Source organism: Taudactylus pleione, unplaced genomic scaffold, assembly GCF_031769625.1.
Source record: "Taudactylus pleione unplaced genomic scaffold, aTauple2 ptg000683l, whole genome shotgun sequence".
Taxonomy (NCBI): Eukaryota; Metazoa; Chordata; class Amphibia; order Anura; family Myobatrachidae; genus Taudactylus; species Taudactylus pleione.
Genome location: NW_028285085.1, coordinates 1362352 through 1375937, shown reverse-complemented (window position 1 = coordinate 1375937; position 13586 = coordinate 1362352). Strand labels below are relative to the sequence as shown.

At 44.9% G+C, this 13586-nt stretch overlaps 1 protein-coding gene across 2 annotated transcripts in view; it reads right to left on the bottom strand.

Annotated features, from left to right (window-relative positions):
- Positions 1-13586, bottom strand: part of FXYD6 (FXYD domain containing ion transport regulator 6) — a 132255-nt gene that overhangs the window by 73522 nt on the left and 45147 nt on the right. The window contains exon 2 of one of the 2 annotated variants that reach the window (XM_088455984.1): positions 4805-4962. The exons of the other annotated variant lie outside the window; for it this stretch is intronic. The gene's annotated coding sequence lies outside the window, so the exon portion shown is untranslated. The remainder of the gene's footprint in view (positions 1-4804; positions 4963-13586) is intronic. 2 annotated transcript variants of the gene reach the window in all.

Here is a 13586-nt window from a genome sequence, read left to right as displayed (position 1 = left end):
ATATATTTTAGATTGTGGCCTTGTGATCCACTGCTCTCCCCTTGAGTCAAGTCGTATAATAAATGGACAAAGGGTCAGAATTATCAGTAACCTGCACAGATAGAACTTTTCCCTGTCCTTCAGAGGCAGGTGCACACACCCTGAGAACTTGTGGACACAAATGAAGCACTTTTGTATATTAATCTATAAAACAATTAAGACATAAATTGCACCAGAATATAAATGGGGGCTATTATTAAGATGATGTTTATAATACATCATGCAAACGTAGACATTTAATAAAGCTGTGTAGTCCTAGGTTTTCTAGACTTGTACATTGGATGTCTATTTTTCAAACTTGACCATTTGTTGAATAGAGTTTGTGTTTTTTCTGTGTATAAGGGTGATCACCTTATGGTGTTAAGGACATGGGTACCTGGTGTCAGGAGGGGTCAGTGGAGGGCACTACATTGATCCTTTTGCATTAATTTGCACTAAATGTGAACGCACAGAACAGTGGGTATGTAGTTATTGGAAGCAACAGGTTCCATATCCATAGCTGTTTACATGCTTACTAATGTTAATATATGCTAGCATAGCATGATTGACATGTTACAGTGATTGTGCATTTAGACTGTAAGCACTCACCAGCAGGGCCCTCTTCCCTCATATGCTTTTCCTTCCTTTGCTTCTACCACCATGTCCTCCCCACTGCCTACAGCGGCACCCAACCTTTGGGTTCTGCCACCCTGCTGCCTATGTAAGTTCTATGACTGATGATACAGCAATGTTTACATACAATGTCCATGTTCTGTATTGTATGTAACTTTCGTTCTTGTGTTTTATGTTCATACTGTTTGTGATTTTGTAATCTGTAAGGTGTTGTGGACCCCTTATGGTGCCATTTAAATAAAGGATAATAACAATGGCTCCTTTGTAGATAAGCAGTTACTGACACAGTCACCATGATGTCATAATTAAATCTTTAAGTTATTAAGTTAGGCATCTTAGGGGTCTATTTAGAAAGCAGTGTTAGGAGACAGAGTGAAAAGTGATAAGGTGCCAGCCAATCAGCTCCCAACTGTCATTTTTCAAACGCAGCCTGTGAGATGGAAGTTGGGAGCTGATTGGCTGGCACCTTATCACTTTTCACTCTGTCTCATAACACTGCTTAGTAAAACCAATTACCACCCCTCTGTGAAGTTTTCATCCAAATCCATCCAGTGGAAGGCCCAGAACAGGCTTCTTGGGTCAAAATTCTGCCCAGCGCACACCAACGGGAGATCCGACAGGGACCTCAAACGCCCCTAGTATGTTCTTCTGCGACCTTAACCCCCTTAAAACCTGGCCAGGGTCCAAATGGACGACCTCGAGGTGGTTTCATCCCAAACGGTGCAAGGGTGTCCGAAAGCATAACCACACAGACAAACAGACCAGTGCATTTAATATACAGTATAAGATATACACAGTATGTGTGGGTGAGTCCACCTTTGTTCAAAAATGTTTGGTCAATTACACATTTTGGGGCTGATTCAGAGGTGAACGCAGTCGTCCTATGGCAGGTGCAGCTTCTCTTTGTGAACATGGCCTTGGTGGCTGCGGCTCTGCGCCTGACACGCCCACAACACTCCCATCACGCGCCCATGAGGCAGCCATTTTGTGTTCACTTCAGGCCACCTCCCAGTCACCACGCAGAAACACCCTCGGTTTTGCCTCGCTATTTATAATGCCAGCGGTACCGTACACAACGGCACATTTGTGTGCCATAAGGATTTTCAGACTATCTTGCGCATACGCATATAAAATAATCACTCAATTCCGTGAACATTGGTATTGGCTGCACCTCTGTATCAGGTCCTTTATCTGATATTTCCCCTTAATATAAAGGAGAGACCTCTGGTACGTGTTGGGTTCTGGATGCTGACGCTCGGGATCCAGGTGGTCAGAATCCTGACACCGGCATCCCGGGGGGTTAGCTTACAGATACTTGTTGGTCGGTATGCTAACCCTCCCCTTCTCCCTACACTAACCCTCCCTCCCTAGTGCTAACCCTAACCTCCCCCTAGTGCCTAAACCTTACCTCTCCCTCCCCGCACCCTAATCATAACACTCCTTAGTGCCTAACCCTAACCTTTCCCCTATTGCTTAACCCCTAAACCTAACCCTCCCCCCAATCCCGCTACTTACCTACGGTATCCTGGCGGTCAGGATGCCAGCACCAGGATTCTGACCGGTGTCGGTAATGTAAGCGTCGGCATAACGACCGCTGGGATGCCAAACGTATCCCGTCTGGTACAGTAGGTCCTGTAGTCACATTGTAAAATACAGAGTACGGAACACAGCTACAGCCTGACAATCACACTGTTACCTGATTGGGTAACTTTTAGTATAAATGCATTTAATAAAATAAATATGTATTAAATAAACCCATGAGGCTGTTTTATCAGTAAGGAACTGTACGTTGCTGTTTCCAGGAACATTTACTCTTGTATACAAGGTAACAAGCATGGAGTGGCATAACAAGGCAGCTATGACTGGTATAATAGAGTAGAAGCCACCACGGTACTTCATTCATTCATTCATGGACTCCGAAAGGGCTGATTCTGAGTGGCAGGCATAGTGGCTGTAGTAGCGGGCAGCTGCGCAAGAATGATTTACTACCTTATGCTAATGAGAGTATCCGTTCAACTAATGTGGGGATTGTGTGTGTGCAAGAGGCAACCAGTGCCGCCAATTGACTTTGTGTTGGCAGCCGTAACCGTCTTCATTAGCTTCAGCCCTAGGCTTGGTTCAAGAGATCCATCAGAAACAGGCTTCCCTTCCCCGTACGCTTGACTTGGAATCGCATGAAGCTTTTGATTCACACCCACAACACTCTCACAAGTCAGGGTGGTTCAATTTGCAACCTCCCAGTTCTAACCCCGAAACTCCCTGCTACAAGGAAAGACCCAGGTCGGACGACTCAGGTCCCATTTAGAGCATGGAGAGATCCGGATTTCCTGGCGCTTGGAGATGATGTCATCTCCAAGTGCTGGCAGAAGAGTTCCACTGCACATGGGTGCAGTGTTAATGTGCATTGGAAATGGGGTGTTAAACCGGGTCCGACTCGGGTTGGAATCTTGAGTCGAACCCGGGACTTTGGTGGAAAAGGAGTCTTAGAATCAGCCTCCCTTCCCTAGATGAAGCCCTGGGGAAAAAGGGCTGCACAGTAATACCTCTTTTCCACTAAAATCCCGGGTCCGACCCGGTATTTGAAATACGCTTCCAAACCGGGTCATACCCCTTTCACACCGTGGCACCGACCAGGTTTTTCTCTAGTCTGCGCCGTTTACACAGCATTCGTGTGCACTGGAACTCTTCTGCTGGCGTTTGGAGATGACATCATCTCCAAGCGCTGGGAAATACAGATCTCCCCATGCTGAAAATAGGACACGGGTCGTCTGACCCAAGTTACACGTGTGCACTGCCCCTGGTTGCTACCTGGATTGGATTCTCGGGTCACAGGACCTGGGTTATTTTTTGGGGGCCCTTTTCCACTGAACCGCAAGCAGGGTTGACCTGGCAATAACCTGGGTTATTGCGGCAGTGGAAAAGGGGTATAAATAAGCTCCAACTAGTGGAGGGAGGAATGTAAAATGTAACAAGTAGGTGGTAGTGCAGCTTTAACCGACAATTCCAAACTAGTCAATCGCTGGATAAATTTTGCTTATTTACCTCAATGTTTTGTGATGTTCATGACTGTGTTATATATAAATATGTGTAAGAGGAGCGTGCACTCATCTTAGTGGAACACAAGAGCCCATCGTTACTGTAAGTGCCATTTTGCACCAGGCAACACGTAGATAGATAAATATGAAAACATTGCAGAAAAAAAAATCTGATTTTTATTTTTTTTGCTAGTTAAGCCCTGGTAAATATGTACCCACTACTCTGACTCATAAAGGCAAAACCAACAAAAAAAACCACTTTGCAAATTTCACAATGGATAGATGCGGAACAATTTAAGAATTCTTTAAAAAGAGGGAAGAATGAAACACACACACACACATCTTCCTTCAAGTTGCCTTACTCCTGTTGCACATATATATATATATATATATATATATATATATACAAATATACTTAGAATACAGCTGGCATTTTCTCTTTAGATCATTCACACACAATTTCTAGAGCATCTTCCAAGAGAAGAAAAGAGCTTGCTGGGATTGGGGGCAGAGGGAAATTGGGTATAAAGGAGACGGCTGCCACTCACCCACTTACAATGACAGATCAAAAGATTACTAGAGATAAACCTCTTTATCTAACTAAATCATCAAATCTGTATAGTATCATACATGAGAAACCTGTGTGAATGGGCGGAGGGCTCAGCATACACAGACAAAGGAGACGGACAATAGAGACAGAGGGACCAATAATAGACCCTCCTCACACACTATTTGGACTACAGGAGACATGTTTCTGTCATTTGAGCTTTTTCAGATTTTTTTTTTTTTTCATTTATGCTCTAAAGAAAATGTAAAAAACTGTTTACAAATAAAATCTCTAATAAGCTCCTAGTGACTTTTCCACACACTGGAAACACCCAACCTCTTACTGTATGTATACAATATTTATGTCTACCAGCAATAATTTAATTATTACCAACACATCATGGCTTTTATCATTATGCTGTACAGTTTGTAACACAGCCCACCCCATTGTGCCACTTGGAATTTATTCTGAATTGTTGCTGTACTATATAAATATGTACACACTCATTACACAAATATAGAGCATTTATGCATCATCCTAGACTACACAGTCAATGCTATTCATGTGTTACCTTGTTGTGATGCTGTTCCCAGAATATGTAGTCAGCAGGTGGTTTATATTCTCTGTGCTGTGCGAGCAGTCTGTACGTTGATGCTTGTCTGTCTGTCTGTGTGTGTGACCGCGCTGATAACTGTGGATGCAGACGGCTGTGCTGGTTAATCGCACATCCTGTAAGGGAGGGAGAGTCTTCCTTATGGACCAGCAATGGGAGGGTGTATGGTGTGTCTGCTTTCTTTCTCCTGACTGAAAATAAAGGCTTCTCTCACGGTGAATGGATTCTGCACTTGAATTAAAATAAGATCTGCACTGAGCACATAAGAACCTCTTCCTCCTCCTACCCGCTCAGATTTTAAACATTACACCATGTCTGTTCCCTTACTGTGTGTATTCCAGACTGGCAAGAAAAAAATGTTTCTGGGCGCGGAAAGTTACACACGGCTGCTGATAAGGCAACCAAATGTGTTTACTTTATTTAAGAGGTGTTTCTTTTATTAAGACTGGTTCATACTGAAGTCATATCAGCAGAGATATGCTTAAAGGATTTTTGTTTACTTCAAAAATTAATATCATTATGGAGCATATTTATCAAGCTGATTCTGCCTTAAAAACATGCAGAAATGGCTGTTTCCACACACTTAAGGACAGAGGGCCTGATTCACTAAGGATCGCAACTGCAACAGCGCAGCAATTGGCCGTTTGCATACTGCGCAGGCGTACACTTCGCAGTGCGCGTGCGCGAAGGACACAGTGCAATTACACAGCACGGGAAGCCATTGCAGAGTGATTGACAGGCAGTGAGCGTTTGGGGGTGGTGACGGGTTGGTCAGAGAAACGCAGGCGTGCCTCAATTAGCCACTGCGACGGCATACGCAGCCTGAGTACTCACTGCATGCAACGAGGTTAGCAATTTCTAAGTAAGGTCAGGGCTGCTGTAATTCTGCGTGAGGGGGCCGATGGTACTCGATGTTACCGATGTTTATGGAGGCTTGCAAGGTATTACGGATGTGGGATAGAGATAGTGGGCATCTCTATGCTGACAGTGCGACAGCATTGCGATTGCATTTATTAGCAGATTTTCGCAGCAGACCTGCGTGTGATTACGGAGCTGCGATCACAATAGCGATCCTTAATGAATCAGGCTCAATAGCCGCCGGAATGAAATGTCGATGCTGGAAGCCCGATAGAGGAGAATCCCGACGGAGCATGTAAGTACCCTAACCCTACCCGTCTCTCCCCCTAACCTTAACCCTCCCTTAGGGTTGCCTAACCCTAAAACCCCGGGGGTGGTGGCTAACCCTAAATCCCCACCGGGGGTGCCTAAACCTAATCCTCCCCCCGCACCCTAAACCTAATCCTCCCGGGGGGTGCCTAACCCTAACCTCCCCCCAGTGGCGCCTAACCATAACCCACCCTTCACCCTAACCGATCTGGGGGGGCCTAACCCTAAGTCCCCCCTTGAGTGCCTAAACCTAACCCCCTCCCCCTGTGGCTAAGTGCCTTACCTTGATCGGTCCGGCGTCCTTCGGCATTGGGATTAAGATAGGCGTCGGTATTTCGACGCCTATCTTAAGTCCCTTGTCGGGCTTCTGTTGTTGGGATATAGGGCCTGATTCAGAGCTGAACGCTCTGACCAGGGCCCTCCGCCATGAAAATGGAGCAGCCTCCTGGCCACTCGCATAGCTGTGGGTGACCACCCACAGAATATGCGAGCGGCCAAAAAGATGGTCGCGATGGTCTTGACCATCGGACTTGCGACGGAGACCCTGCGGTAGGGTCTCCCTGCCACAAGCCCTGGAGTGATTTTGGCTCTATCAGAGCCAAAATCACTCCCACTGACATCACTAGAGATGTCAGTGGGGCCGGCTTCAGACGGTAGGCGTTCCCATGGGAACGCCTCCGTCTGGCAGGCACGCCCCCGGCATGCCCTCCAAAGGGGGCGTGCTGTCAATCAACATCGACAGCACGCCCCCTTTAGTGCGAGACCCGGAGCGATGGAAAGCCCGTCGCTCCCCGGGTCTCGCGCATGCGCACGACGGAGCTCCCTCCGTCGTGCGCATGCACAGTGGGGAACATCGACCCTGAATGACCCCCATAGACCGACAGCATTTAGCCTGTCAGTCTATAAACTACATCGCATTGCTTACAATGCCCCAAACACTGCAGCAAGATTGATATGCTGTTGGCATTTGGGGCAGGTACAGGGCAGCGACATGCAGTGTTGCAGAAAAGGGGGCGTCAGACCCATTTTCCTGGGCGTGCAGAAGCCAGTGGCTACATCCTCAAATGCAGCTTCACTGGCTCGGGCAGCGTGATTACATTGGACATCCTGAGTAACCTCAGGGTTACTCAGAATCTGATAGTCACGCATAGTCGCAGCAGCGATGGTCACGCAGATTGATCCGATGCTGCATCTTGGGTCGCAGCAGCAGATCAGAGAAGCCGGCAGAAGGCGTCTTTTTAATTAAGACGACTCCTGCGGCATAAACATATGTTAGCACAGCCGCTGCGTACCACGACAGCGCAGTAATTCCCAAACTCAGTCCTCAAGGCACCCTAACGGTCCAGGTTTTCAGGATATCCATACTTAAGCACAGGTGACTTAATTAGTACCTCATTCTGTTTGATTATACCATCTATGCACAACCATGGATATCTGTAAAACCTGGACTGTTAAGGTGCCTTGAGGACTGAGTTTGGGAACCCCTGCTATAGTGCCCACCTCTGAATCAGCCCCTAGATGTGCTTTCACACCATATTTACAAAGAAAGTATCACAGGTGCCAAGTCTTACAGATTTACAATGAGCTAGATTCAAAAAGAGTTAATACCGTCATTCTTTCCTCTATGACACACTGTATCAGTTATGCAATTACGTCACTTTCAGTTTGGTTACAGCTATTTTGTATTCTTTTTCCACAGTTTTCGTAAACATACTGTGTCACCATGGCTGTCTTTCATAAATCTCACCTGGAATTAGATAAGTTCACGGTTTCAGCGCCAAAACAGGTTTAATCACCATGACAATGATGCCATATTTAATTAACAAAATAAATCCCATAAGACCTATGTGCACCCCCTTCTGTTAAATGGTGTCAGAGATCCGGGTTTCTTTCTACAGCTTCCATGATCAGGTCTGTCACTCTGCTGCCTGAGGCACTAATGGAAATAGCGCCCCCTCATGTATTGAAGTGATAATCATCAAGCAGTTATAGCACAAAATACTGGGCCTGATTCAGATCGGTCGCAAGCGCTGAGCGCTTGCGACCGGGTCGATGGTGGCCCAGAGCGCATGCGCACGACGGAGGTGGCTCCGTCGTGTGCATGCGCGAGACCCGGATAGCAACGGGCAAGCCGTCGCTCCGGGCCTCGCACCAAAGGGGGCGTGCTGTCAATGTTGAGTGACAGCACGCCCCCTTTGGTGGGCAGGCCGGGGGGGGGGGTGGCTGCCCAGACGGAGGCGTTCCCATGAGAACGCTTACCGTCTGGGTTCGGCCCCACTGACATCACAAGTGATGTCACTGGGAGAGCTTTCGGCTCTGTTTGAGCCGAAAGCTCTCTGGGGCTTGTGGCAATGAGACCCTACCATAAGGGTCTCGTCGCAAGCCCGATGGTCGTGATGGTCTTGACACCCACAGCTATGCGAGCAGCCAGGAGGCCGTTCTAAAAAAAAAAAAAGACCGGCCCTGATTCAGAGCGAGCGCAGTGTCAGAGCGTCCGGCTCTGAATCAGGGCCACTGTCACTACTACAACGAAATTAAGAAATGGCTGATTTACATTTTACATAAATGCCTTACATTCTTTTTGTTTCCAAAAACACTCTAAGAGCCTGATTCAGCAAGGAACGCACGGATGCAGATGCAACGCACCCGGCAGCTGCGAGAATATGCTAATAAATACATACGCACGGCAATCGCAGCACAAAGATGCAGACGGATGCGCAAGGCTGATAAAACATCAGGAACATCGAACAACATCGGAGCAGCACGCAGACTAAAGGTAGACCTGACCCTGCCACAGGAGTTGAGAGATTTCCTGCAGGCAGAGGGACGCCAGGTTGTATCCGTCATTTCAGTGGCTCATTTATGCATGCCCCTGTATTGGGGTGCGAACGCACTGGCACGCCTGCGTTCGTCCGACTACTCCCCTTATCCACCCACAAACGGTACTTCCTGTGAATCACTTTTCCCTTGGTCTGCGTATTCACTGCGCTCGCTTTTGTGGATGCAGTGAGCCGTTCGTGCACACGCACTGCGACCCAGACGCATGCGCAGACTGTGAACATCGGCCGATTGCGTGCGTCTGCATCCGTGCGTTCCTTGCTGAATCAGGCCCTATATCAGATGCTATGCCAGTATTTCTTTTTTTGTTGTGATAGGCACCCCTATCATACATCTGATTATATTACTATAAAAATATACTAATATTAATATATAATTTGTCTGCATACTGTATGTGGATAAAATTGTCTTCTGACATATCATAACAATACATCAGAAACGTGTTGATTGCTGTGAAAAATTATATTAGCATACTCACAAACAGTGGTAACAGCTTCAATTCAGCATATTTGCCAAAGAGATGGAGACCAATCTCCACACAAATAAGTAATTCTGGCACTTCTGCAAGTGAGAACGAGAGTTGGAGTGCTCTGTCTGCCTCCAGAGGAAATAAACCAATCCCTTTAGGGGTCGACACCAGAGCCTGGCCAGCGGGTACCAGACCTAACCCAAGAGAAGGGGTGGGCAGACCAAGAGGCAGAACAAACACCAAACCCCGAGGGGAAGAAAGATGTGATTTTCAATCTATCATCTACTCCACTCGGTGATCATGAAATTTCAGTTCTCAGCAAGGGACTTTCATTCGTTCCCACGAATCAGCACGATGAGTTTAAGTAGAAAATTGACTCATTTAAGCTACAACGTGCTCTAAAATTCCGAGAATTTCTTGACAAGAAAGCCAAACCTATGGTGACCAATCTAGATCTATCTATTCTCACTCCCATTCCACCACAACTACGCAAGATTGCTACTCATTCCCAATTCCACCCTCAATCTTTTAATCCCTCCATAAAAACTTTTTCTAAGTTACTGGAGCAGAGTACTGATGATGTTCCATATTCCACTCATTTCAACCTGAATAAGCAAGAACATCAGGCCCTCATAGCTTTAAGCAAAGAAGAGATATAATACGTGGAACCGATAAGGGGGGCTCCATTGTTGTTATCGATTTATCTAATTATCAGGAGGAATGTACTAGGTTATTATCTGATACTTTAACCCATGGTTTATTATCTTCAGATCCCACTTGGGCATTTAAAAAAGAATTAGATGAAATATTAACAGAAGCTGTGTCTATGATAGTTTTGTGTGAGGAAGTGGCGCAGTCATTAAGTGTGGAATTTCCGGTGGTACCGGTGTTCACCATCCCTAAAGTTCACAAAAATGCACAGAGTCTCCCAGGCAGACCCATAATTTCTGCCCGTGGGTCTCTGTGCCAAGCTACTGCCATTTACCTGGATGCTTTGCTCCAGCCATGCATCCAGAATCTTAATACATATTTAATGGATACATCGTCATTGCTGCAGAAATAATCAGCTATCACCCAATAATTGTTTTCTCTGCAGTGTAGATGTCGCAAGTCTATACACACCTGTATCCCGCACGTGGATGGACTTGCGGCAGTGAAAAATTTGATCACTGAAAATGTGTTATACAAGGGACCTATTGTTAGTGTATTTATGAGATTGTTGGAGTTTGCTATCAAAGTTGTGATTAATTCAGGCTAATAAACCTGTAGTCTTGTGCTGTGAGTTCAGATAGCCACATTCCAATTCCTTATCTGCAGTTTACCGCTGGAGACTATACATAAGCATACACAGAGTATGGTTGAAGTATATCTGAATTTTATTGTCTTAAGGTGTGGTATTTATAGGTTATTTTAACATGGGTGCTATGAAACACTGAATCTGCCTACTACGCACTTTTTCTGGCTAAATATCCTAACCAATCATTTCATAGTGCACATACCTAGTTAATACATTTAAAACAAACTGTGAGTTGATACATTCTAATAAGCACAAGAGATATCGTATGTCAGAAATTAGCTCCCAAAAACTTATAAATCAAAAGTTTGCGTACAACAAAGCATGGTTATCAGTGAAGCTGTGCCTGTCTCTGCCTTTCCCCAGAGAAACTCAGCATTTGAAATAACTTCTGTGGTCTGTTCCACACAAGAATATTATAAAAAATGGAATCACATTAATAAAATGGTGTCTTGAACAAAATGGCGTCTCTGAACAAGATGGCGTCATATCCTAACTTTAACAATACACTCACACACAACTATTTCCTTTATGATCGGCGGTTCTTCTTACAGTTAGCTGGATGTGCGATGGGGTCCTGTGTGGCCCCATCGTATGCGAATGCTTACATGTATGGAGTTGAAAAATGTTTATTCTTTACTAATCCTAACATTTATCGACACATCTATTTATATTTGCGTTACATAGATGATATTCTTATTTTTCGGACTGGTCCAGAGCAATTGTTTCATGATTTGATGTTGGTGCACAATTCCTCTGATGTTCCGACCATTAATACGAATGAGGTTACATTCTTAGATGTCCGGATTACTTGCAGGTTGGGCTTATTACAGGCATCATTATATGTTAAGCCGACTGATCGTAACACTTTACTCAGACACAATAGTTTCCATCCTGTTTCTACATTAAAGAGCCTACCATACTCACAGATGCATCATGGTATGCAGAATATCTAGCGATCCCAAAAATAGATTGGAACAACTTGATTTGATGATAAAAAAATTTGTTGACAGAGGATATCCCCTGAATGAATTGATTCAAGACAAACAAAAGGTTTTATCTGCTGAACGGAGTGATCTGCTGAAATCGGTTGGTAAACCTGCTGATCCAAATACTATCACTTGGGTCAATAGGTTCAGCACCGGTAGCAGGATTAGTAGCCGAAAAGCCAAACAACTGTGGCCTTTGATACAAACCGATCCAGTGTTGGCATCATTAGCAAACTCTAAGATCCATCCCTGTTATACCAGAGGCCGTAACTTGAGTGATTATTTAGTCAAGACCGATTATTACAGGTTTTTCCTGTGTGGCTCCCACTCATTTTTTACTGCGAAAATGTGGTTGTTTTAGGTGTATTGGGTGCCTTACTCCCCGCTACGTAGTTGCAGGCGACACCTTTCTGCATCCAAATTCCGGCAAGAAATTTAAGATCTATCATGCTTTAACTTGCAGCTCTAGATTTGTTGTGTATCTTCTATTTTGCCCATGTGGGTTACACTACATGGGCAAGACGGAGAGGCAGTTCAAGGAGCGCATGGCTCAACATCGCTCGGCGATTAGAGCGGCGATCTCCTCGGGTGGTAGTGAGCAACTGGTGGCTCGCCACTTTGCTCTGGCTCATCATGGGTGGCCACTTTACGATACCGCATGATTGACCATGTCCCCCTATCATTACGGGGTGGTAATAGACCTAAACGTTTGTTACAACTGGAATCCAAATGGATTTTCCTATTGGATACATTGGCACCAAGGGGCCTCAACGAGTCCTTGGGACTCAATTGTTTTTTTTATAGGTTTTACACCCCTTTGTCTAGTTCTGCTGTTTTTCAAAATTGAAAAAAAATTCTACAATTTTCAAAATGGTCAGTGGCTTTGCTCTTATTGAGGCTGCATTTTAATTACATATCACTATATATGCTGCCTTTGCCATTATAGCATGATTGTTTATATATCGAGTGTATTCTTAATATCTGTCTTTACATTACATGGGGCAGTTCCTGGCATGTTTACACTTGTTAATTTTCATTATTACTTTTATTTTTACTTTCATATTTATCAGTTATTTTTTATCTGTATGATATTGTTTTGTTTATTTCTACATTTCATTTATTATTAGTGTTGTTTTTTCATTTTTTTTGCTTTTGTCATTGCAATCACGTTAGATTGTCATTCTTGATGTATATTCCGAACACAGATCATATTGTTGGGCTACTGTGTCACTTGACATTTTATATGGTGACATCATCCGGTGTGGGTCCGTGGTTTATTGACATTGGCTCCCGCTTTGTTTGTGGTTGCTATGCCGACATTCCTCACGGACACCACCTCTGGTGCGGACGTCAGGCGGCGCTTTCTAGTGACGTCCATGGGGATGCGTCATTTTGCAGCACATCCACCTGGGTTACCGGAGGCATGGCTCGCATCCTGGATTTGCAGGGAGGAGATTTCACATTGCGGTGTCAGGTATTTAAATGTGTATTATGTTTCATTGTATGTCAGTGTCTTGAACAAGGAGGCTCGTCCTCCGAAACGTCGACCCAATAAACTGAAGTATTTTTCACCTTGATTGGAAGTCCTTGAGTGCCGCCTTCTTGCATATCTATGGGGAGGTTTTTTGCTTAAAACCTAAAGGAGGGCAACGGAGCAACTTTTGTGCTGGAGCACAGCCAATTGATTGCCATTATTCTCAGCAATTGTATAGATGAATTAGAAGAAAAATGTAACAATTGACTGACCCAGCAAACAATTGTCAGTACAGTGACAGTGACAGTGTACTGTCCAAGTTTGCCTACTGCTTATGTGCATAGAAAATCTCAGCCAAGATGGAGGAAAATAGGATGGTATCAGCTTGTCTTGCCTATGCATCTCGCATCATGTCATTAGCTAAGCTTTTTGCAGCTTTTTAGCCCCATATTGCTGTCCTCTTATATCCTTTTTCCACCAAAACCCCGGGTCGGACTTGGGATTTTTAA